This window comes from Zootoca vivipara, chromosome 13 (assembly GCF_963506605.1).
Source record: "Zootoca vivipara chromosome 13, rZooViv1.1, whole genome shotgun sequence".
In the NCBI taxonomy this organism is placed as follows: Eukaryota; Metazoa; Chordata; class Lepidosauria; order Squamata; family Lacertidae; genus Zootoca; species Zootoca vivipara.
In genome coordinates this window covers 54,316,099-54,342,242 of record NC_083288.1, presented here as the reverse complement: position 1 = coordinate 54,342,242, position 26,144 = coordinate 54,316,099, and the positions used below count along the sequence as shown (strand labels likewise).

Genomic DNA, 26,144 nt, shown 5'->3' with positions numbered 1-26,144 from the left:
TCCTCACTCCTCCCTCATCCAATATCTCAAGGGCTCCGTCATGGAAGAGGGAGTAAGTTTGTTTTCTCCTGCTCAGGAGAGGAGAACAAAGGATTAAAAAGACAAGAAAGGAGATTCCAAGCAAACATCAGGGGGGGGGGAATTAGGATGGGAAGAAGGTGGTGGACTCTCCTTCCTTGGATGTTTTTAAGCAGAGGTGGGATGACCATCCATCCTGGATGCTTGAGTTGAGATTCCTGCATTGCAGGGGGTGGACTGGATGACCCTTGGGGGTCCCTTCCAGCTCGACAGTTCTGTGATCTAGGGTGGGGTTTCCTGGTTCTTGCAGGGCCTTTTCTCCTGCATGCTGCTCCTCCAGGTTCTGGCTAAGATGAAAACAGCTCAGAAACCTGCCAGCCAAGAGGCCACCCCGATGGAGGTAGATGGGGGGTAGCTACCCCTCCCACAAACCAAAAAATAATAATAGCACTGTGCCCTACACTAAAATCCTGATTTATTTCTAACGTTCCGTACTGAACGTAAATTTAAGAATATATATGTATGGATATAGGTATAAGGGACTATAAATGAAATGTGTGGATGTATTTATATCTTATAGGTATATATATAATTACAAGAGGAAAGTATCAGGGAAGTATATCGTGATAATGGAAGCAGTAACTACCGGTAGTTAAAATAGTTAATTAACCTGAGATGGTGATAAGTGGAAGTTTAATGGTTGGAGAGGATAATTTTGTTTGTTTTATTTGTTATGTTTATTTATTGTCTGATTCGTTTAATATGATTTAGATTGAGTAAAGGGAAAATACAGATAAAGTTCAGTGGATTTTTGTATTAGATTTTATTTATATTTTATTTCTAAGTTTGGTTATATTATGATTTGTACGATTTGTTTGTTTTGATTTGAACTTCAATAAAGTTTATTAAAATAATAATAATAATACTTACCCCAAACTACAAATCGCAGAAAGATTTTTCTGAGCGCTTGGGGTCAAAAGAAAGTAATTTAAAGCAACTGCTGCTGACCCAGGTCATTCCGAATCTGCTAGACAGAGCCAGACAGAGGATGATGGCAGGTGGGTGTCCTGCCCCCCCCCCGAAAAAAATCCTGGCTACTCCCATGGCTTCCCCTCCCCCGAAAAAATTGCAGCAGCTCTGGGGGTGCTCAGCACTCCTGTCTCTGAGTGTGGCAGGCTTTGCCAGGGTTAAAAGGAGCTGAGCTGGATTCCTAGAGGGGAAAGGGAATGAAGGTCCTCCAGATCAGAAGCCCCTCCTCCCTGCCACTGACGTCCCTTCCTGAGCGGAGGGGGAGTTGCTGTCTTTCCGCTTTGCACCTCCTGCAACCTGGTGAGTCTGGGGTGCATTGCCGGGGGGGGGAGGAGTCCTCAAGGCTTCAGGGGGTCCTGCTCAGCTCATGAATGCCCCCTTGAGCCCCTTGTAGAAATGGATCAAGAGAGGGAGTCCAGCCATCCTCTGGCAGTGGGATTTTGGTGCTGTTTCCCGTCACTGTCAGCTTCACACAGGGAGCGGGCATTGCAATGATCCCGGAGCCTGGAGCCCCGTGCCCACGTCCTCTCTGTCCCAAAGGGACTGGGGCTAGCAGCCTAGTCGAGATGGAAAGGGGCACTGAGTCTCCCAGGTGGGGTATGTGGGGTGGTAGAGAAGGGGCAGTCTCTGGGGTGGGGGAAATGATGGGCTCCTTCTGGCTAGTTCATGCACCTTTGTTCTCAAAAGCTGTCCGTACGACAGTGGCTGCACCCCAGAAGCAGATTGGATGGGTCGGTTAAACCAGATGAGGGTAGCCATTGGGTCTCCAAGCCTCAGTGAGTGAGGGACTTCCTCTGCCTGCAAAGACAGGCTTTGGTGGATTGAGCACACGAGACCCACGGTGGGTTCAAGGGGGAAGGGAATTTCTGCAAGTCTTGTCATCTAGTCAGTCCAGGACTTCAGACACATTGCCAGGCTTGCACCCTAGGGAGGTCACTTTGGGGCTGCATGCGAGAGGCAGCAGTTAGGAGTCATTGACACCCTCTGAGCCCCCAGTGATCCTGTTGGATCCAGGAGGATTCCCAGAAATTTTGGTCCACGTGGGAGTTGTTGCTATTGTGCTCCTGCTGTTAATTCCTGCTGTTAACAATTTGGGCCCTGAGAACAAAGGGACCTTGCCCCTGTAACTTGCCTTGAGAACGTTGGAGCTTCCAAGGGCGAGAATAAGAGACAGAAGCAGAGAAGAAATGTGTCCTGAAATGGGACTGGGAGGGAGAGCAACTCTTGAGAACCCTAGAATTAGGACCCCCACTGTTAGCCTAGTGTGTACATTACATTTGGTACAATTGACACACTTGTCAGTCGGTCTGACTTCATTCCGTGTTTGCAAACACTGAAAGACTGGATCAACCAGGCTGATTCATCTGACAGTTGCCTGCACCTTTGGCATGGTCACTTTCCTTCTAGGAGGGCTAGAGGCTTGCTTTTTCTTAAAGAAAGCTCAAAGTCTGGCCTGTGGTACAGTGTAATCCTGCTTCCTAGCAAGCCTCATCCACGTCTGCCCAGGGAACAAACTGACTTTGTCAGTTTAATAACAGAACAATGCATTTCCTTTGTAGGACTTGCTAGCACTTCTTTTCAGACACACAGAACTTGGCAAGAGAAAAAATGGATTCTTTCTGATCTCTTAGAGGCTTCCTGAGAGCACAGATGGATGATCGAGACTCAGCTGGCCCTGAAGCAGGAAGAAGCCATGCCATCAAAACTGAGAGCAGTGGGGGATTCTGGGAAAACTCCATGCAGGAGATCCTGGGTGACGAGGACACCCTCTGCTCAGATGTGCAGAGCCAGCAGTGCAGGCAGTTCTGCTTTCAGGAGGCCAAAGGACCCCGAGAGGTTTGCAGCCGGTTCTACCGCCTTGACCGTCAGTGGCTGAAGCCAGAAAGGCACACCAGAGCTGAGATGCTGGACCTGGTGATCTTGGAGCAGTTCCTGGCTGTCCTTCCCCCGGAAATGGAGAGCTGGGTGAGGGAATGCGGAGCAGAGACCAGTTCCCAGGCAGTGGCCCTGGCCGAAGGGTTCCTCCTGAGTCAGGCAGAGGAGAGGAAGCAGGTGAGAGAAACTTTCCTCTGGATACTGCCAAGGGGCTCCAAACAGGAGGGAGAACAAACCTAAATGCTCTACTAATGGCCCATTGTCAGATATTCTCAAGTTTTTGCCTCTGTCATTCCTGTTCTAGAATTCTATGAATTCTTTTTGTTCTTTCAGGGAAAGGATCTGTTTGCAGCAATGGGCCCAGATTACTCTGAGGAAGAGAGGCCTCCGCTGGACACAAGAGAGAGGTCACTGGGTCAGGAGGAAGGAGTCTTTTCTCCCTTTGATCCCATTCTGTTGGTCTTGAAACTAATCTTTTCATCTTTTTGTGGAGGACATTTGGGACCAAGAGCCTCAAGGAGGGGAGATGTATGCTAAAATGCACTCAGCATGTGAGGCTTATATGTAGATTCATTTCAGTCGAGGTTTAGGCCCGGTTTTGGCACAGAAACTGATTTGGTCACCCTGTGGGATGCCTCTAATGTAGCAGAAGCATTTATTTACATCCACATATCAGTCCCGGAGAGTCAGCTTGCATGGCTGAATCCACTCCGGACTAAAACAAAACTGTTACAGAGAACAAAGGAACAAAAGCAAAGATATGCCCCTGTTGATTCTGCTTGACCTCTCTGCGGCTTTTGATACCACCGATCACGGCCTCCTTCTGGAGTAGCTGGCTGAGTCGGGAGTAGGTAGCACAGCTTTGCAGTGGTTCTGGTCCTACTTGGATGGTCGTTCCAGAGGGTGATGCTTGGGGAGTGCTTTTTAGTCCTGTGGAGCCTTAAGCGAGGAATTCCTCAGGGCTCAGTTTTATCCCATATGCTTCTTAACATCTACCTGTACATGAAACCGCTGAGTAGGGACACCCAGAGTTTGGGAGGATATTGCCAGCAATATGCTGATGACACACAATTCTACTTCTCTGTTACATCCACAGGTGAAGCAGTGGATGTAGTTAGAGAGGCGGGCACTCCAGTCTCCCCACTTACCTTTGTCTCTTGCAGGTGAGAGAATGATACCGGCGAAACCTCCTCATCGATCTTTTCTTGGTGGCGGAGGGGAAACAGCAACTGTGGAACCAGATGAGGTAGGGGGAAGGAGCCTTGTGGGGAAAGAGGCGGAGGGGTGGGGCAGCCAGGGCATCTCTGGGCATGCGCAAATGAATCTCCTGTTCCTCTTTGCTTCTGTCAAAGCTGCCCTTAATGAACGCTGAAATTGCCTTTCAAAAAGAATTCATCTGCCCAGCCCCTCCAGTTGAGGGCTCCCCCCTCTTCTCCACCTCCCCAAGCCCCCATGCAGTCCTTGAGAGCCAGTGTGGTGTAGTGGTTAAGAGCGGTAGACTCGTAATCTGGGGAACCGGGTTCACATCTCCGCTCCTCCACATGCAGCTGCTGGGTGACCTTGGGCTAGTCACACTTCTCTGAAGTCTCTCAGCCCCACTCACCTCACAGAGTGTTTGTTGTGGGGGAGGAAGGAAAAGGAGAATGTTAGCCGCTTTGAGACTCCTTCGGGTAGTGATAAAGCGGGATATCAAATCCAAACTACTACTCCTACTACTCTTCTTCCTCTTCTTCTTCTTCTTCTTCTTCTTCTTCTTCTTCTTCTTCTTCTTCTTCTTCTTCTTCTTCTTCTTCTTCTTCTTCCTCCTCCTCCTCCTCCTCCTCCTCCTCCTCTTGGCTTTAGGGAATCAGGAGAGGTGTCTCTCTGCACACTCCCGAAATACCACATAAGGAGAGGAGAAAGGGGAGCCTTTCATGTCAGAAACTGGAATGCTTGTGCACAAACACACACAATGTAACCGGCTGCACATAAATGATACTCTTCAATGTATATTACACAGTATCAAAGGTTTTTTCCCATATTAAATCAACATGTAAAGAACAACAAAGCAAAGAAAAGTCCCACTAAACCAGTTCATTCATAAAGTCCCAGATATGAGCTGTTTCTCATCCACATTTTGCCTCTGTGTATTCAAAAGGCCCAACAAGTCCAAAAGGGAGCTTGCTGCAGTTCCAAAACAAGGATTTCCAGAATAATCATCCTGTTTGGCCTACTGATTATGTGCACTCTAGCCTATCCAGTACTAATGGGTCGGATGAAGACAGGGAATTTAGGCTTAGATCTGGCCAGACGTACCAGTCTTTTTCGAAACGGTGCACCCGACGCCCTTAATCCCAGAACATTATGACACCACTTTAGTGGTTAATTTATCTGACAGGATACTAAAACCAGAGGAGTCTCGGGTATTAAATGTAGGACTAGGTTTTGTCCCTACACCCAAGTATTCTGCTTTCCAAAGCAGGATTGATTGATTTAAATTAATTCATCAGATTAAATTGAGGGATTTTTTTTTTTTTTGCAATACCACTTAGACACTGGAACCGTTTAAACGTATATCTACCTTCATTCTGGTTTCTCATAATCACCTTTTGAATAGACAGAGGCAAAATGTGGATGAGAAACAGCTCATATCTGGGACTTTATGAATGAAGTGGTTTAGTGGGACTTTGCTTTGTCGTTCTTTACATGTTGATTTCATATGGGGAAAAACCTTTGATACTGTGTAATATGCATTGAAGAGTATCATTTATGTGCAGCTGGTTAGGTTGTGTGTGTGTTTGTGAATGAATTTCACCTAACCTAGGTTTGGTGTTGGTTTGCTAAACATGCTGGTGCAGACATATGGATTTGAAGAACACCATGTGGAGTTTCACCCCTTTGCACTAAGTTTAACACCCAGTTTTAAAAATACAGAATAAAATAATTCCATGAAGATGCTTAGCTATGCATCCATCATTAAAATGTGCAGTGAAACAATCTTCTGAAAACTACACAGCAATTAACAGACAGGAAAAAACAGAACAATGTGTGATAGATAATCTTTATGCTTTCTGAAAGGAAGACCTTTTCTTTCAGAGCCTGGTGTGCTTTGAGGATATAGCTGTGTATTTCACGGAGGAGGAGTGGGTGTTGCTGGATCCTGCCCAAAGAGCTCTGCATGAGGAAGTCATGGAGGAGAATCGTGCCATCATGGCCTCTCTCGGTAAGGCTCCCTGTTGGATCATAATATCTGTCCTGAAATTCTTTACATTAATCTATGTGACAAACCTCTCAGATTTTGATGGAGCTCAACAGCGCCACCTACAGCACCTGAGATTCTAACACCCACACCCTCAGCTCACCTTGAAGAGAGGGCTATCAACTGTTTTTTTTGTTCTTGATTCTGTCAGATTCTGGTTGACCAAAATGATGACTGACATTAGAGATGGAGCGGATTGTATGATTGGGCCAAACAATATCTCAGAAAGGGCTGAAACACAGCAGGAAGGGCCCCTTCTCGGGAGGAGAGTCCCTTTTCTGGGAAATAGATCTCTTGGCTGACTCTTCAGAGGAATCTGTGGGAACCCAAGGCACCTGGGCAAGGGGCCTTCTTGAATTTAGCAGCAGCCCAGGCCAAGGAGGTTTTGGTTGACCTGCAAAGGCCTGATCCAGCAGCTCCAGGACATCCAGAAGGTCTGGAAAGCCAGGAAAAGGGGTAGGGGGACCAGCCTTGCCTCCCCCTACCCCCTGCAAGGACTCCATTTGCCATTGAGTGGGTCACCCGGCTAGGACAGGCTCAGAGCCTTCCCGCAGCCCCCCGGCCCCGTTAAGCCAGGGGCAGCAGCGGGGACGGGGCCTTAGGAAAGCACCCATGGTTCCGATTCAAGCAGGGCTAGGAACCAGCACAATGGCCAGGGTGCCAGGGAGGATGAGAAAGAGAGCTGATCCCTCCCGTTCCTCCTCAGAGTATTCCTCATCTTGGAGCAGCCTCTCATCCCCTCACAGGGGAAGGGCTCAGAGGCAGGGGACCCAGCACAAGAGGCGCTGGGGAGGAAGGGGCTCTGGCAGAAGGGCTTCCAGAAGAGCTGAGCCTTCCCTTTCCCCCTGGGCCTCAGGCTCTCACACCCCCTTCCTCAACATCCAGACCTGCCCCCACCCCCTCACGGGGAGGACGGGGAGCTTTCTCCAGGTGAGCCTAGACATTGAGCAGCTCCTGGGAAGCTGTGAGGGCAGTCCATGTCCCTGAGCAGGCCCAGGAAGCCAAGGAGCAAAGTCAGGCAGCAGGCAATGCCTCCGTGGCCTTTCCCAAGCGCAAGGCCTGCAAGAGGGTTTTCCCTTTTCCAGAGCATCTTGCAGGAATGGCAGATTCCTGGGGCTGTGAAGGCAGCAAGCTCCCCCATAAGGCAGCTCAATCCATTTGAGAAGCCTGCAGTGGGATTTCTTAGTGTAACTCTTGTAGATGCCCCCATATGTTCCCTTGTTCATGGATCCATTGTTTCCAGAGACGGGCAGGATCACCCCAGGAACCCTGAAGACAAAAGAGCAGAGGTTTTGTTGCTCAGATCACATGAAGCTTCTGCACTAGCCAGGGCCGTCTTAAGGGTATCCAGCGCCGTGGTGCAAAATCCCTCCGGCGCCCCCTCCGCTTGCTAGGCGCTGTTGGAACGGCAAGGGGTTGTGGCGGGAACAGCACACCAAAAGGAGCCCTTTTGGGCACTGTTCCCGCTGCCCCGAACATGAGCAGCACGCAAGGCTGCTGGCCGTCCCAACCCAGCGCCCCTGATGCACCGTGCCACTAAGCCGAAAGGAAAGGACGGCCCTGGCACTAGCCAGGCCCTTCTGGCAGAGGTTGGACCAGAGTTGGTCCATATCTGGCAAGGAATAGCAAAGCAAGCTAGGCCTCTGCCCATGTGGCTGGTGCCTCGTCAGATGCTTTTCAATTCGCAGCAGGAGCCAGTGCAAGAGATGTGGCAGTGCGCAGGCAGCTGTGGCTTAAAGCCAAGACCAGCCTGGCCAGCGAGCCCTTCAAGGGGGGCAAGCTATGTGCAGAGTGGCCGGAAGATGCCCTGGTAGAGACCAGGGACAGAAAGAAGGCCCTGCCTCATAAGGAGAAAGAGTCAGAAAGGAAATTATTCTTCCTTTCATCTCCACAGGGGCTCATTCAGTGCTAGACCCCTTAAGGCAACAAACCCTTCAGGGAGGGGGCAGAAGGAATGGCACTCTCTGGATGTGTGCAGGGTCCTCAGGGTTTACCTCAGTTCCACATATTGGAGGCTCTGTTTGCTTCTTTCCAGTCTAGAACCAAGGGGCACAAGGTTCCCCAGCATCATTGACAGCTGGATCCGGGGGTGGGGTGGGGTGGAGTGCCCTTGGGAATCACTGCCCATTCCAGCAGGAGCACAGTCACCTCAGCCCCACTGGGTGATAGTGATAGTCAGGGCAGCCACTTAGTCCTCTCCCTCCACCTTCATGAAACACTATAAGTTAGACGTCTCAGCAGAGGCCTTCTTGGGGAGAAGAGTGCTTCAACAGGTGGTTAACAATGAGGAGGTAGGGCCCACAGCGGCTGTCAGGGATTATGGGAATTGTAGTCCCAAAACCTCATGGAGGGCCCAGTTTGGGAATGCCTGCTTGCTATACAGTTACTTGCTTAAGCATGAGTTGAACTGGAGATAGGGGGTTGTCCTGCCCCTGATGAATTCCTCAAATCTTTAACTTCTTTTCAATAGTGAGATTGGCAGAAACCAATTCTCCCGACGAAAAAGGAACTTATCTCGATAAGTACCAACATTCGCTTCTCTCTTCGTTGCAGGTGATGAATTGGAAATGAAGAAAATGGCAGACCACGACAAAGTCAAAACGGAGGAGAAGCCATATCAATATTTGGAATGCAGAGAGAACTTGAACCAGAGCTCCAATTCCACTTCCTATCAAAGAAATTCACCTGGAAAGAAACGCTATCAGTGCTTTGAATGCGGAAAGAGTTTCGCTTGGCATGACTCTCTCAATTTCCATCAAAGAATTCATACAGGCAAGAAACCATATCAGTGCTTGGAATGTGGAAAGATCTTCAGTTACAAGAACAATCTCGTTTCCCATCAAAGAATTCATACAGGGGAGAAGCCATATCAGTGCTTGGAATGTGGAAAGAGTTTCAGTTACAGAGCCAGTCTCACTTCCCATCAAAGAATTCATACAGGGGAGAAACCATATAATTGCTTGGCATGTGGGAAGACCTTCCGTCATAGCTGTCATCTCAAGTCCCATCTCAGAATTCATACAGGGGAGAAACCCTATCGGTGCATGGAATGTGGAAAGAGCTTCAGTAAGAGTTCTGTTCTCACTTCCCATCAAAGAATTCATACAGGGGAGAAACCATATCAGTGCTTGGAATGTGGAAAGATCTTCAGTTATAAGAACAATCTCACTTCCCATCAAAGAATTCATACAGGGGAGAAGCCATATCAGTGCTTGGAATGTGGAGAGAGCTTCAGCTACAGAGCCAGTCTCACTTTCCATCAAAGAATTCATACAGGGGAGAAACCATATAATTGCTTGGCATGTGGGAAGAGCTTCCGTCACAGCTGCCATCTCAAGTCCCATCTTAGAATTCATACAGGGGAGAAACCCTATGAGTGCATGGAATGTGGAAAGAGCTTCAGTCAGAGGTCCAACCTCACTTCCCACCAGAGAATTCATACAGGGGAGAAACCATTTCAGTGTCTGGAATGTGGAAAGAGCTTCAGTCAGAGTTCTGCTCTCACTTCCCATCAACGAATTCATACAGGGGAGAAGCCATACGAGTGCTTGGAATGTGGAAAGAGCTTCAGTCAGAAGGGCAATCTCACTTTCCATCAAAAAATCCACAGTGAGGAGAATTGTAGAATCTAGTCCAACCCACTGCAGTGCAGAAATCTCAACTGAAACATGCATGACAGATGGCCACCGAGCCTGTGCTTGAGATCTTCCAAGGAAGGAGAGTTCACCATCTTCCAAGGGACCTGCTTCCACTATTGTACAGCTGTGAACCATAGAAAGTTCCTCCTGATGTTTAATTGGAATCAACTTTCTTGTAACTTGAAGCCATTGGTTTAGGTCCTCCTCTTCAGACCAGCAGGAAACAAACTTGCTCCATCCTGCACGGGACAGCCTTCAGATATCTAGAAGTCACTATCCTATCTCCTCTAAATCTACAATTTTGCGGACTAAACACCCCCAGTTTCCTCGGCTGTTCCTCCTAAGTCTTGATATCCAGACCCTTGATCATTTCAGTCATCCGCCTCTGCACATGTTCCAACTTGTCAATCTTTCTTGAGTTGTGGTGCCAAGACCTGGACACCAGACTCCAGGTGTGGTCTGACCAAGGAAGAATAGAGCAGTGGGATGACTTCCCTTGATCTGCACTGTGTGGAGATTCATTTGCCCCTTTTGAGATTACTTTGCCGTGTTGACATTCAGTTTGCCCTTCTCACAGCCACAGTTTGCTTGGCCCCTCACCCACCTTTTTGCCCATTCCTGTTAGTTATTCCACATTGCCCCCTCTTTCCTGTGCTCCCGCCTCCCGTCACTTGCACCGCCACCCTGCTTCCTGGATCTGCCTCTTTTCCTTGCACCAGCTCCAGACTGCCTCCAGTCATCATCTAGTGGGCAGCAGGGGCTACGGGGGAGGGGCAGGGGCAGGGGCCTGCTGGTGGTTGCTGGCCAAGGACGCCTTGTAGATGGGGTGAAAGATGAAGGCGCTGGGAGCTCCAGGTGGGGAGAGGGGGGCAGGTGTGTCAGTGGGAGAACTCCTCCTAACATTCCTCCCCCCCCTTTGAAATCTGTGTGTCTTGAGCCAGCATGATTACTTTGCTATTTATTTCGTGTTTTTGTTTTTGCGGCTGTTTTGTTTTGTTTTTCCGTGTGGAACCCAGTTCAGCTACTGATGGATTGTGTGACTGCAGTACATTGTTTATTGCTTTCATTTTATGGATCAATGGTCTTGTTAGATAGTAAAATTCATGTTAAATGGCTGTTTTAGGGGTTGTTTTTAAATGCCTGGAACGAACTAATCCATTCTGCATTACTTTCTATGGGAAAGCGCACCTTGGTTTTGGAACAGACTTCTGGAATATTTTAAGTTTGAGAACCAAGGTACCACTGTGCTAGTATTAGCACTAAGAATAAAAAGTTTCAAAGGCTTCCAGTCAATATGCCATGCTGATTGTAAATAATGTGCTAACAGAAAAATGTAATAGAACAAAGGGGACAAGACAGGGTTGCCCCTCGTCACCATTATAGTATTCGAGGTTTTGACTAGCAGAATCAGATTGGATGTCAAGATTGAAGGGATATGCGTGTGGGGCACAGGGCATAGAAACTTAAGGCATTTGCTGATGATGTGGTGATATTGGTAGAGGAGCCTATGGTCAGTGTTCCAAAGCCTCTGGAACAGATTCATAAATTTGGAGAGGTAGCAGGCCTTAAACATAATCGGTGAAAAATATAAATATGAGAAACAACTGGGTAGCTTACAAAGAACTATTAAGAGAGGTAGATCAATACTTAAAATTAAGAAGTTCTGGAGAAGCAAGAGGACTAATAACCAATTGGTTGCAATATCACCAGCTTAATGAAGCATTTAAGTTGGGTAAAGAGAGTTTTTCACATAAAACCTCCCAATTTGAGAGTTGCTGGAAAATAAAAACATAATGTATAAACTTTTATCAGATAGGTAAACAAAAGATGGAACAGTTCAACGCAGTGATGATACACTGGGTGAGGGATTTTTGTTACAATATTGAGTTTGCAGCATGGGAGAGATTATTGATTACAGATCTGAAATTTACAGCATGTTATACTTTGAAAGAAAACTATATGAAAATGATCTCCCATTAGTACTTAACAACTAGTAAATTAGCTAAAATGTATAAATCAAATTCTAATGTGCTGTAAATGTAAAGAGAAAGAAGGCATCTTTTATCATATGTGATAGTTATGTTAAAAAAAAAGCTTTATGGGAAATGATATATAATGAGTTGAAAAAAATGGTGAAAATAATGTTTACTAAGCAACCAGAAGCTTTTCTTTTAGGAATTTTAGGTGCAGAGATCCTGAAGGACCAGAAGAAATTGCTCATGTATGCAACCCCAGTTGCCCGTATGTTGCTGGCCCAGAGATGGAAAGAAAATACAGAGGCTGTTAAAATGAATAAACTATGCTGGATTGGCAAAATTTACAGGAAGAATCAGGAGGCAGAAATAATCAATTTTTAATAATGGGGAAAGTACCGGTATATAATGTATTTGTAAAATTACTGTACATTCATTAGTAGGTTTGACAGAAAACTTGTAAAAATCTGAACCATGGATTAATGATTTACAGTAACTGGAGTTGGTGATGAGATGCAGAATGAAAATGAAAATATAAGGCTCCACAATGGGGGGGGGGAGTTAAATGGGATATGATGCCTGAATTTTGTTTCGTTTTTGTTGTTATGGTTTGTAAAATGGAAAATGCAAAAATAAAATTAAAGAAAAGCTTCAAAGGCTTCCTTATCTGGACCTGCATGTCTTTCTTGGGTTACAGCTCAGTCAGAGAGCACACAACTCTCAATCTTGGGGTCATGGGTTTGAGCCCCATGTTGGGGAGAAGATTCCTGCATTGCTGGGGGTTGGACTAGATGACCCTCGTGGTCCCTGCCAACTCTATGATTCCATGATCCTTTGAGTCTAGGAATCAGTGCTAGGCTGCTACGTTTGCTCCCTATTCAGAATAGGGTCCATGGAGCTTTTGATGAACAGATGCCTGGGGGAAAGCCTGTGGATTCGGGGGGGGGGGTAGGTTGCAGAAACAGGGTGCAGTTCTTGGAAAGGAGGAAGAGGAAGCATAGTTGGAAGGGACCCCAAGGGTCATCTAGCCCAGCAGTTAGCAAACTTTTTCAGCAGAGGGCCGGTCCACTGTCCCTCAGACCTTGTGGGGAGCTGGACTGTATTTTGAAGAAAAAAAAATGCCCGAATTCCTATGCCCCACAAATAACCCAGAGATGCATTTCAAATAAAAGGACACATTCTACTCGTAAAAACATGCTGATTCCCGGACTGTCCACGGGCCGGATTGAGAAGGCGATAGGGCCGGATTCGGCCCCCGGGCCTTAGTTTACCTACCCATGGCCTATAATTAAGCCTTTCTGCTAATTTTTCTGTGGCCAGATGCTAATTTCTTGCAGGGGGTAACGTTATAAATCTCAGGATGCCAGAAACCCCATGACCGGTAGGCGCTAGAATTTAGTGAAGGTTCAGAGCATCAGAGTCATGAGTCTCTATGATAGAACCAAGTGAGACGTTCCCAAACTCTGAAATTAGCGTGATCAGGGCTGATTAAGGCAGGCTGGTGCTAATTAACATGAACTCAATTCATTTGAGGTATTAAGCACCAGCCCTGAGCGCTCACTGGAAGGACAGATCCTGAAGCTGAGGCTCCAAGACTTTGGCCACCTCATGAGAAGAGAAGAATCCTTGGAAAAGACCCTGATGTTGGGAAAGATGGAGGGCACTAGGAGAAGGGGACGACAGAGGATGAGATGGTTGGACAGTGTTTTCGAAGCTACAAACATGAGTTTGACCAAATTGCGGGAGGCAGTGCAAGACAACTAAGGCTGCCATGCATCCGGGGTTTCCTGGACATATCCAGGATTTGTCCAATGCTAATAGCGTCCAAGGGGAATTTTTGGCAAGTGTGAAAATTTCCGGGAAAACATGGCAACTCATTCCAGAAGTGCTGATTTTTCATTTTTTAAAAAAAGCTGGAAAACATCGAATTTCTTGGCAATTTTGCAAAAAAAAAAGTTCAAAAATGGCAAAGACAACAAGGAAAGACAAGTTACAGGTAGGTAGCCGTGTTGGTCTGAGTCAAAGCAAAATAAAAAAAATCCTTCAGTAGCACCTTAAAGACCAACTACGTTTTTATTTTGGTATGAGCTTTGTCAGTGTATCTGAAGAAGTGTGCATGCACACGAAAGCTCATACCAAAATAAAAACTTAGTTGGTCTTTAAGGTGTTACTGAAGAAAGAAAGACAAACAACTAAACAACTTTGACCATAAAAAATGCTCAACCCTTTTTGTCGGGATTTTCACTTTTTGAAATAGGGCAGCCCTAGCACCAGGCAACAACATTCCTCATATGCAGCCCTTTGGCCGTTACTGTATATAATCTTTGCAGTGTTAAGGGGGGGGGAACAATTATTAGGATTGTTTTTATTCCTTTGCTGCCAATCACTATGCTTTGTCTTGTTTTCATTGTCATGCCCTGTAAAATATAAAAAAAATTCCTTCAGTAGTAACCTGTAAAATATGTTATTAATGTGACACTGCCCTTTTGACAATGGGTGGTGTATAAATCAAATAATAACAAAAATGCTCCTAAAGTTCATTGCTTCTTCTTTTATCAGCTTCCCCTTTACCTATTCCACATATATATATATATATATTACCTTTACCTTTATTCCACGTATCCATCCTTTTATATGTGTTGCAGTTTCTCTTCATATGCCATCTTTATACAGAGAGAAACGCTCAGCACCCGGCCCTTGTGGCCCCTTCCTGCGGCCCTCCAGAACAGAAGAGAAGGGGAGAAGGGGACGCCCCGGAAATGGGGCTCGGTGTGGGCAAACACCCCCAATTTAAAAATGTCCCTTCAAGTTAACTGAACTGAACACAGTTTGCTGGGAAACAGAGAGGGAGGGGGCGGCGCCTGAGATTTGGCAGGAAGGGAGAGGCTGAGGTAAAAAGTGGAGGAGGGAGGGAGGGAGGGAGGGAGGGAGGGAGGGAGGGAGGGAGAAAGAAAGAAAGAAAGAAAGAAAGAAAGGAAGGAAGGAAGGAAGGAAGGAAGGAAGGAAGGAAGGAAGGAAGGAAGGAAGGAAGGAAGGAAGGAAGGAAGGAAGGAAGGAAGGAAGGAAGGAAGGAAGGAAGGAAGGAAGGAAGGAAGGAAGGAAGGAAGGAAGGAAGGAAGGAGAGGCTGAGGTAAAAAGTGGAGGAGAGAGAGAGGGAGGGGGCGGCGCCTGAGATTTGGCGGGAAAGGAGAAGCTGAGGTAAAAAGTTGAGAGGCTGAGAAGAAAGAGAGCGGGAAATAGAACTATAAACGGTGGGGAGAAAGAAGGAAGGAAGGAGCCCAGAGATGAGTCTGAGGGAAAAGGAGCTGAAATGGCGGAGTCTGAGGGAAAGAGAAGCGCCTCAGGAAGAGAAGAAATGGCTAAAAGAGAGGAAAAAGAGAAAGAAATCCCCGGAGCGAGAGGCGAGGGAAGTGGAAAGGGGAGGGAAAGCCCCCCCCCCGCCATTGATAGTTTTGTGCTTTCTCTCTGTAAGAAATTCATAATTGAGGATATGTCCTGTCTACCCCATTAAATCTCTTGCTAGTGTACAGGAGAGAGTATGAGCTCTCCTGCGGCCCCCACTTCCCTTTCATTCAGGTTCAACTGCACCTTCTTCTGTGGCCCCACATGGACCGCCCTGGGATGGAGTACGATGCTTTCCCCATCCTCAGCCCCCTTTTTGTGGCCTGTTTAGGGGAGTTTGGGTTCTTCGATGTTTTAGCCTGTTTTTCAATAGAGTGTCTGGGGGAAGCAGCCAGATGCGTGGGGGATCAATCAATAAAGAAATGGTGGTGATCCAGCATCATAGCTGCCAAGTTTTCCCTTTTCTCGCGAGGAAGCCTATTCAGCATAAGGGAAAATCCCTTAAAAAAGGGGATAACTTGGCAGCTATGTCCAGCATCCAGGCTCTCCCGGCGTTTGAGGTCTGGCTAAGATTCCCGTCCTCAAGGTTCTGCCCAAGAGGGGCATTGCCAGACTGGGGCACGAGAGGGGGACAACTACCCCACCCTAAACCAAGTAGGTAAATAAAAGCACCTAACTAAAAGTAGGAATCGTAGGGAAATGATGACACCTTTTTCTGAGCACTTGGGGTCAAACGAAAGGAATTTAAAAGAATTGTTGCTGTCACATTTCATTTTGAATCTGCTAGACAGAGCTGGAGAGAGGACTCCACCCAGGGATATATAATGTGGCATTGAATATTTGGCTTTTGGGGTTGTATCATCATTTGGAGTGTTTTAATGTGGGCTTTATTGGATTGTTAAAATGGAAAATGTAATTTAAAAAAAAGAGAGGATGATGACAGGTGGGTGTCCTGCCCCCCGAAAAAAAAATCCTGGCTACTCCCATGGCTCCCCCCCCCAAAAATTGCAGCAGGTCTGGGGGTGCTCAGCACACCTGTCTCTTGAGTGTGGCTGGCTTTGCCAGGGTTAAAAGGAGCTGAGCTGGATTCCTAGAGCGGTAGGGGAATGAAGGCGGGGGGGGGCAGTCCTCCAGATCAGAAGTCCCTCCTCCCTGCCACTGACGTCCCTTCCTGAGCGGAGGGGGAGTTGCTGTCTTTCCGCTTTGCACCTCCTGCAACCTGGTGAGTCTGGGGTGCATTGGGGAGAAGCGGGGGGGGGAGTCCTAGGGAGGTCACTTTGGGGCTGCATGCGAGAGGCAGCAGTTAGGAGTCATTGACACCCTCTGAGCCCCCAGTGATCCTGTTGGATCCAGGAGGATTCCCCAAAATTTTGGTCCGTGTGGGAGTTGTTGCTATTGTGCTCCTGCCCTTTCCCCTAAGTTTCCACGGTAGATGGCAGCAGGAAATCACAATATTAAAGATGTCTAAAGGACTGAAACTGCCTTGGTCGTGCAAGCTAGGGACAAAGGTGAGAGCTGCTTCCTAGTTCTGCTGGATCTCTCAGTGCCTTTTGAAACCATCAACCATAATATCCTTCTGGACCGTCTAGAGGGCTTGGGAGCTGGGGGGACTGTCATACAGTGGTTCCGCTCCTTCCTCCTGGGCCCTGTTCAGAAAGTGGTGGCGGGGGATGAGTGCTCAGACCCCTGGGCTCTCACTTGTGGGGTGCCTGGGGGTTCTGTCCTCTCCCCCATGCTTTTTAACCTCTATATACAGCCGCTGGGAGAGATCATCAGGGGGTTTGGGCTGGGTGTTTATCAGTATGCGGATGATACCCAGCTCTACCTCTCTTTCAAATCAGAACCAGTGAAGGCGGTGAAGGCCCTGTGTGAGTGCCTGGAGGCGGTTGGAGGATGGATGGCGGCTAACAGATTGAGGTTGAATCCTGACAAGACAGAAGTACTGTTCATGGGGGACAGGAGGCAGGCAGGTGTGGGGGACTCCCTGGTCCTGAATGGGGTAACTGTGCCCCTGAAGGATAAGGTGCGCAGCCTGGGAGTCATTTTGGACTCACAGCTCTCCATGGAGGCTCAGGTTAATTCTGTATCCAGGGTAGCTGTTTATCAGCTTCATCTGGTACACAGGCTGAGACCCTACCTGCCCGCGGACTGTCTCGCCAGAGTGGTGCATGCTCTAGTTATCTCTCACTTGGACTACTGCAATGCGCTCTACGTGGGGCTTCCTTTGAAGGTGACCCGGAAACTACAATTAATCCAGAATGCGGCAGCTAGACTGGTGACTGGGAGCAGCCGCCGAGATCACATAACACCGGTCTTGAAAGACCTGCATTGGCTCCCAGTACGCTTCCGAGCACAATTCAAAGTGTTGGTGCTGACCTTTAAAGCCCTAAATGGCCTCGGTCCAGTATACTTGAAGGAGCGTCTCCATCTCCATCGCTCTGCCCGGACACTGAGGTCCAGTGCTGATGGCCTTCTGGCGGTTCCCTCGCAGCAAGAAGCCAAGTTACAGGGAACCAGGCAGAGGGCCTTCTTGGTAGTGGCACCCGCCCTGTGGAACGCCCTCCCACCAGATGTCAAAAAGAAAAATAACTACCAGACTTTTAGAGGACATCTGAAGGCAGTCCTGTTTAGGGAAGCTTTTAATCTTTAAGAAATTAGGGTATTTTAATATTTCTGTTGGAAGCTGCCCAGAGTGGCTGGGGAAACCCAGCCAGATGGGTGGGGTATAAATAAATTATTATTATTATTATTATTATAGAAAGATTTACTTGCTTTTTGGCGCTGTCCTTTGAACCCACCCAAGTGAACTTTGACCCTGGGGGCGGGGGAGGCCAGATAACAATTTGGGCCCTGAGAACAAAGGGACCTTACCCCTGTAATTTGCCTTGAGAATGTTGGAGCTTCCAAGGGCGAGAATAAGAGACAGAAGCAGAGAAGAAATTTGTCCTGAAATGGGACTGGGAAGGAGAGCAACTCTGGAGAACCCTAGAATTAGGACCCCCACTATTAGCCTAGTGTATACATTACATTTGGTACAATTGACACACTTGTCAGTCACAGGTCTGACTTCATTCCGTGTTTGCAAACACTGAAAGACTGGATCAACCAGGCTGATTCATCTGACAGTTGCCTGCACCTTTGGCATGGTCACTTTCCTTCTAGGAGGGCTAGAGGCTTACTTTTTCTTAAAGAAAGCTCAAAGTCTGGCCTGTGGTGCAGTGTAATCCTGCTTCCTAGCAAGCCTCATCCACGTCTGCCCAGGGAACAAACTGACTTTGTCAGTTTAATAACAGAATAATGCATTTCCTTTGTAGGACTTGCTAGCACTTCTTTTCAGACACACAGAACTTGGCAAGAGAAAAAATGGATTCTTTCTGATCTCTTAGAGGCTTCCTGAGAGCACAGATGGATGATCGAGACTCAGCTGGCCCTGAAGCAGGAAGAAGCCATGCCATCAAAACTGAGAGCAGTGGGGGATTCTGGGAAAACTCCATGCAGGAGATCCTGGGTGACGAGGACACCCTCTGCTCAGATGTGCAGAGCCAGCAGTGCAGGCAGTTCTGCTTTCAGGAGGCCAAAGGACCCCGAGAGGTTTGCAGCCGGTTCTACCGCCTTGACCGTCAGTGGCTGAAGCCAGAAAGGCACACCAGAGCTGAGATGCTGGACCTGGTGGTGTTCGAGCAGTTCCTGGCTGTCCTTCCCCCGGAGATGGAGAGCTGGGTGAGGGAATGCGGAGCAGAGACCAGTTCCCAGGCAGTGGCCCTGGCCGAAGGGTTCCTCCTGAGTCAGGCAGAGGAGAGGAAGCAGGTGAGAGAGACTTTCCTCTGGAAACTCCTAAGGGGCTCCAAACAGGAGGGAGAACAAACCTAAATGCTCTACTAATGGCCGTTGTCAGATATTCTCAAGTTTTTGCCTCTGTCATTCCTGTTCTAGAATTCTATGAATTCTTTTTGTTCTTTCAGGGAAAGGATCTGTTTGCAGCAATGGGCCCAGATTCCTCTGAGGAAGAGAGGCCTCCGCTGGACACAAGAGAGAGGTCACTGGGTCAGGAGGAAGGAGTCTTTTCTCCCTTTGATCCCATTCTGTTGGTCTTGAAACTAATCTTTTCATCTTTTTGTGGAGGACATTTGGGACCAAGAGCCTCAAGGAGGGGAGATGTATACTAAAATGCACTCAGCATGTGAGGCTTATATGTAGATTCATTTCAGTCGGGGTTTAGGCCCGGTTTTGGCACAGAAACTGATTTGGTCCTACTTGGATGGTCGTTCCAGAGGGTGATGCTTGGGGAGTGCTTTTTAGTCCTGTGGAGCCTTAAGCGAGGAATTCCTCAGGGCTCAGTTTTATCCCATATGCTTCTTAACATCTACCTGTACATGAAACCGCTGAATAGGGACACACTTACCTTTGTCTCTTGCAGGTGAGAGAATGATACCGGCGAAACCTCCTCATCAATCTTTTCTTGGTGGCGGAGGGGAAACAGCAACTGTGGAACCAGATCAGGTAGGGGGAAGGAGCCTTGTGGGGAAAGAGGCAGAGGGGGTGGGGCAGCCAGGGCATCTCTGGGCATGCGCAAATGAATCTCTCTCCTGTTCCTCTTTGCTTCTGTCAAAGCTGCTCTTAATGAACGCTGAAAATGCCTTTTGAAAAGAATTCATCTGCCCAGCCCCTCCAGTTGAGGGCTCCCCCCTCTTCTGCACCTCCCCAAGCCCCCATGCAGCCCTTCGGAGCCAGTGTGGGGTAGTGGTTAAGAGCGGTAAGACTCGTAATCTGGTGAACCGGGTTCGCGTCTCAGCTCCTCCACATACAGCTTCTGAGTGACCTTGGGCTAGTCACACTTCTCTGAAGTCTCTCAGCCCCACTCACCTCACAGAGTGTTTGTTGTGGGGGAGGAAGGGAAAGGAGAATGTTGGCCGCTTTGAGACTCCTTCGGGGAGTGATAAAGCGGGATATCAAGTCCAAACTCCTCCTCCTCCTCCTCCTCCTCCTCCTCCTCCTCTTCTTCTTCTTCTTCTTCTTCTTCTTCTTCTTCTTGAAGTTGGCTTTAGGGAATCAGGAGAGGTGTCTCTCTGCACCCTCCCGAAATACCACATAAGGAGAGGAGAAAGGGGAGCCTTTCATGTCAGAAACTGGAATGCTTGTGCACAAACACACACAACGTAACCGGCTGCACATAAATTATACTCTTCAATGTATATTACACAGTATCAAAGGTTTTTTTCCATATGAAATCAACATGTAAAGAACGACAAAGAAAAGTCCCACTAAACCAGTTCATTCATAAAGTCCCAGATATGAGCTGTTTCTCATCCACATTTTGCCTCTGTCTATTCAAAAGGCCCAACAAGTCCCAAAGGGAGCTTGCTGCAGTTCCAAGACAAGGATTTCCGGAATAATCATCCTGTTTGGCCTACTGATTATGTGCACTCTAGCCTATCCAGTACTAATGGGTCGGATGAAGACAGGGAATTTAGGCTTAGATCTGGCCAGACGTACCAGTCTTTTTCCAAACGGTGCACCCGACGCCCTTAATCCGAGAACATTATGACACCACTTTAGTGGTTAATTTATCTGACAGGATACTAAAACCAGAGGAGTCTCGGGTATTAAATTTAGGACTAGGTTTTGTCCCTACACCCAAGTATTCTGCTTTCCAAACCAGGATTGATTGATTTAAATTAATTCGTCAGATTAAATTGAGGTGTGTTTTTTTTTTTGCAATACCGCTTGGACACCAGAACCCTTTAAACATAAATCTACCTTCATTCTGGTTTCTCATAATCACCTTATCAGAACATTTCAGCATTTAGTACATCGTGACCTCAATATTAGAGAAACGAAGAAAAAGATCTGTAGGCAGTATAATTTAAATAAGCAAGATTCACTAATCCTGAACAAATTTACTGCTAAGAATTTAGTGATAAAACCAGCAGACAAAGTGGGAGCTATTGTACTAATGAATAAGTGTGATTACATCAAGGAAGCAGAGAAACAGGCAATTCAAACTTTTACACATCTATACCTAATGACCCTACTACGGCAGTGAAAAATAGGTTACAGGTAATTTTAAACAAAGCCATATCCTCGGGCTACATAATGAAAGTTTAACAGCATTTCTATGCCCAGACCACACCAGAGTGCCAATTTTTTACACACTTCCAAAAATACATAAAAATACACTCCCACAACCTAGTAGACCTATAGCAGTAGGGCGTGTTGAATTTTTCATCTTTAAAAATCCTGATTTGAGGGGGTGTTAAAAAGTTGTGGTATGATGAGGTAATTTGAAATATATTTTGGTTATTTGTAAATATTTAGGTCTTGCTTGGTAAATCTCTATGTGAAAAGTTCCTACTTTTTAACATTTTTTAATTTTTTCTGTCATTTATAAACATATAGGTTATTCCCCAATTTTCATGAAAACAGATGTTGATAAGTGCCCAAAATTGATTACAAGATACAGTGGTACCTCGCAAGATGAAATGAATTTGTTCTGCAAGTCGCTTTGTATAGCGAAAAGCTCATCTTGCAAAGCATGGTTTAAAATTTTCCCGGTTTACCCGGTCTACCCATTTAGTTAATGCATTCCTATTTGTCTTGCAAAGCGCGGTCATAGGAAACTTTGTCTTGCGAGTTGCCTCGCGCAACGCAAAACGCTTTCATCTTGTGAGTTTTTCGTTGCATGAGGCATTCGTCTTGTGGGGTACCACTGTATTGTAGTTCTCTTATATATGTATTGTAGTTATCTATACTATTAATATTAATATTATACAACAGTATGTGATATCTTTTTTGCTTTCTACCACCAGTCCACCCACTGAGGTCATTGGGGTTTCAAAGCCGAAATGCTCTGACAAGTAGATTTATCGTCTATCCAAGATAGACAGAATGGGGTGGCATGAGGACATCTAACCAGCCCTAGCAATTGTCTTCTGTGTTGCATTGGAGACTGGGGGCTGGGGTCTTGTTGAATATGTTACAGAGCATCTCTGGTACCAGAACAATTGTGTGGTCGTCAAAGGAGCTGGGATCCTCACCCACCAACATCATTTTATTATACTATACTATATTCTATATATATACCGGTATATACTATATTCAGCAGAGAATTGTGTCCATTTGTTGCTCACTCCCACCCTTTGCAAACAGAATTTTATTCCCATGAAGGAGAAAAGCATGTTTTCTTTGAAGAATAGCTATGATGATAAACACGATAATGAAGTCTATGCAGAGGACTGGATAAACTACTTGGAGGTGTTAAAAATACACTGTAAAGTAGAGCTACCAAAGTTCAGTCGAGTGACGGTCTTTCCTTATTGGATAAATTGGGGGGGGGGTGCAAAAACAGCATTCTGATAGTGTAGGATTCAGGCTGGTGGACAGTCACCCAATCTTAAGATAAGGATTGCTACATTTTAAGAAAGACAAGATTTTAGTTCCTTCAATAGTAGCATGGATAATAAGCACTATGGTAACCCTTCTATCAAAGTGATGGAAGGATGGAAATACTATATATTCTCCTGCTTCAGAACCATTAAATGAACAGAAGTCTTGACCTGCATGGAATATGGTTTCTCTAAGTCTGACACCATCTTTGTGAGGATCAAGAGCAGGCCTTTAGATTCTACAGGAATCAAATTTTAACAGTGTACACTTCTTTTGAAGAGCATGGTCCAGGGGGCTTCTGCCAGTGGCTCTCCTGCTCAGATGTGGGCCCTCAGCAGATACATGATCATGTGACACCAGCCCTTGAAGTTGTTCATTTATTATTCTTTTTTCCCCTTTTTTCTTTTACTATAATAGGACGTTATAAGATAAAGTAATGATATGTTGTTACAGCTGGAAACAAAATTTATTTATATTTTCACTTGTATAAAATGATTAAAAACTTTAACTTCGCTTCAAAATGCAAGTTTTCAGCTTTTTTTAAGTGTATTTCAAACAGTGTATTTTAGTGTATTTAGTGTATTTCAAACAGATCTCAATTTACCAAGCTAAACATCAACCAATCATAAAAATAATTGCAGATTTGGATTCCTCATGTGCAATAACATATTTTTAGAACCCCTCATTGAGCAAATTCGGAAAAAAATAATCCGTCCTTAAATGACACGCCCTACTATAGCAGGCATCCCCAAACTGCAGCCCTCCAGATGTTTTGGCCTACAACTCCCATGATCCCTAGCTAACAGGACCAGTGGTTGGGGAAGATGGGAATTGTAGTCCAAAACATCTGGAGGGCCTAAGTTTGGGGATGCCTGACCCATAGTGCCCATCATTAAAATGTGCAGTGAAACAATCCTCTGTAAACTACACCGCAATTAACAGACAGGAAAAAACAGAACAATGTGTGATAGAGAATCTTTTTGCTTTCTGAAAGGAAGGCCTTTTCTTTCAGAGTCTGGTGTGCTTTGAGGATATAGCTGTGTATTTCACGGAGGAGGAGTGGGCGTTGCTGGATCCTGCCCAGAGAGCTCTGCATGAGGAAGTCATGGAGGAGAATCATGCCATCATGGCCTCTCTCGGTAAGGCTCCCTGTTAGATCATAATATCTGTCCTGAAATTCTTTACATTAATCTATGGATGATAGTGATAGTCAGGGCAGCCACTTAGTCCTCTCCCTCCACCTTCATGAAACATTATAAGTTAGACGTATCAGCAGAGGCCTTCTTCGGGAGATGAGTGCTTCAACAGGTGGTTAACAATGAGGAGGTAGGGCCCACAGCGGCTGCCCCCTGATCTGGGCACTGCTGAGATACTTCCCACATCATGGACCCCAGTTTTCCCCTACAGGAGAAGCGAACATTGATACTTACCATGATAGGTTCCTTCTCTGTAGGGAGAATTGGGATCCGGCCCCCTCAGGTACCTCTGTGTGCATGTGGGAGGCATCAAACACTGGATTTTGGAGGGTTGCCTGGAGGTACATGGGACACCTTCCCCCAGGGGCCTCTCCTATCTTCCCAGCCTTCTTCCTCTTCAGCACATATCAGAGTTCCCCCTCCTTCACCTGTGCTAGTTTGAGGGGCCAGTAGGAATTTTCATTCAGTGAAGAGAGCGGCATGCCCCACTGAAATCACTGTTCCGTTCCTATTCTTTAGTTGTTATGTTGTGACTATACAGCAGGCATCCCCAAACTTGGCCCTCCAGATGTTTTGGGACTACATCTGGGATGATGGGAATTGTAGTCTCAAAACCTCATGGAGGGCCCAGTTTGGGAATGCCTGCTATACAGTTACTTGCTTAAGCATGAGTTGAACTGGAGATAGGGGGTTGCCCTGCCCCTGATGAATTCCTTAAAACTTTAACTTCTTTTCAATGGTGAGATGGGCAGAGACCAATTCTCCCGACAGAGAAGGAACTTATCTCAATAAGTACCAACATTCGCTTCTCTCTTCGTTGCAGGTGATGAATTGGAAATGAAGAAAATGGGAGACCACGACAAAGTCAAAACGGAGGAGAAGCCATATCAATATTTGGAATGCAGAGAGAGCTTGAGCCAGAGCTCCAATTCCACTTCCTATCAAAGAAATTCCACTGGGAAGAAACGCTATCAGTGCTTTGAATGCGGAAAGAGTTTCGCTTGGCACGACTCTCTCAATTTCCATCAAAGAATTCATACAGGCAAGAAACCATATCAGTGCTTGGAATGTGGAAAGATCTTCAGTTACAAGAACAATCTCGTTTCCCATCAAAGAATTCATACAGGGGAGAAGCCATATCAGTGCTTGGAATGTGGGAAGAGTTTCAGTTACAGAGCCAGTCTCACTTCCCATCAAAGAATTCATACAGGGGAGAAACCATATAATTGCTTGGCATGTGGGAAGACCTTCCGTCATAGCTGTCATCTCAAGTTCCATCTCAGAAGTCATACAGGGGAGAAACCCTATCAGTGCATGGAATGTGGAAAGAGCTTCAGGCAGAGTTCTGTTCTCACTTCCCATCAAAGAACTCATACAGGGGAGAAACCTTATAAGTGCTTGGAATGTGGAAAGTGCTTCAGTCAGAGGGTCCATCTCACTAACCATCAAAGAAGTCATACAGGAGAGAAACCATATGAGTGCATGGAGTGTGGAAAGAGCTACAGTAAGAAGTGCTATCTCACTTCCCATCAAAGAATTCATACAGGGGAGAAACCACATCAGTGCTTGCATTGTGGAAAGGGCTTCAGTCAGAGGGTCCATCTCACTTCTCATCAAAGAATTCATACAGGGGAGAAACCCTTTCAGTGTCTAGAATGTGGAAAGAGCTTTAGTTATAAGAACAATCTCACTTCCCATCAAAGAGTTCATACAGGGGAGAAACCATTTCAGTGTCTGGAATGTGGAAAGAGCTTCAGTCAGAGATCTGCTCTCACTTCCCATCAACGAATTCATACAGGGGGAAAGCCATAGGAGTGCTTGGAATGTGGGAAGAGCTTCAGTCAGAAGGGCAATCTCACTTTCCATCAAAAAACCCACAGTGAGGAGAATTGTAGAATCTAGTCCAACCCACTGCAGTGCAGAAATCTCAACTGAAACATGCATGACAGATGGCCACCGAGCCTGTGCTTGAGATCTTCCAAGGAAGGAGATTTCACCACCTTCCAAGGGACTTGCTTCCACTATTGTACAACTGTGAACCATAGAAAGTTCTTCCTGATGTTTAATTGGAATCAACTTTCTTGTAACTTGAAGCCATTGGCTTAGGTCCTCCTCTTCAGACCAGGAAGAAACAAGCTTGCTCCATCCTGCACGGGACAGCCTTCAGATATCTAGAAGTCACTATCCTATCTCCTCTAAATCTACAATTTTGCGGACTAAACACCCCTGTTTCCTCAGCTGTTCCTCCTAAGTCTTGATTTTGGTTATCCGCCTCTGCACACGTTCCAACTTGTCCATATCCTTCTTGAATTGTGGTGCCAAGACCTGGACACCAGACTCCAGGTGAGGTCTGACCAAGGAAGAATAGAGCAGTGGGATGACTTCCCTTGATCTGGACTGTGTGGAGATTCATTTGCCTCTTTTGAGATTACTTTGCCGTGTTGCGATTCAG

At 46.5% G+C, this 26,144-nt stretch overlaps 1 pseudogene; it reads left to right on the top strand.

Moving 5' to 3' along the window:
- The first annotated feature begins 1,295 nt into the window (after positions 1 to 1,295).
- Positions 1,296 to 26,144, top strand: LOC118078355 (zinc finger protein 420-like; annotated as a pseudogene).